Raw genomic sequence first — 670 nt, forward strand, 5'->3', positions numbered from 1 at the left:
AAAAAGTATTGGGGCTGATCTGTTCGACTAAAATCCTTCAAGATGGTGCCCCAGCATGGCCGCAGTCCAATGACTTCAACAAGAAAACGGTAAAAAGTTAAAAGGTGATATAGTCTGATGGTTAGCTTTGCTATCCAAACCATTCACTACAACATCCGCCGCTAATGAATGGTGTCAATTAATTGTGAATTAGCAGAATTATTACAAAAACCCTATGAAATACTTTGCCATACTCGTTTATTCTTTATCTCTTTTAGTTTAAAAAAAAAAAAAAAAATCGAGGAATGAGGGTTTGGTGATTCTTATTGTTCTATATTCGAAAATATTTGATTGCAGTCAAGAATTGGGTCAATTGAAGCGATTTGCAATGTCTTTCAAAATATAATGTCTTGATGATAAACTTAGAAAGTAAATATTTACAATATTTCACACGTTTTATTATAACAAAAAATTCAGTTTGTACTTTAAATACACACACATACATACATACACACATACACTCAAGAATTCAATTAACTTGTAACATTAATTGGATTTTATGAATTATACCTACATATAATTTAGAAATCTATCTATCTATCTATCTATCTATCTATCTATCTATCTATCAAATTGATTAATCGATTCATTGCTAGATGTATTATATATATATATATATATATATATATAT

The sequence above is a fragment of the Octopus bimaculoides genome, chromosome 20 (genome assembly GCF_001194135.2).
Source record: "Octopus bimaculoides isolate UCB-OBI-ISO-001 chromosome 20, ASM119413v2, whole genome shotgun sequence".
In the NCBI taxonomy this organism is placed as follows: domain Eukaryota; kingdom Metazoa; phylum Mollusca; class Cephalopoda; order Octopoda; family Octopodidae; genus Octopus; species Octopus bimaculoides.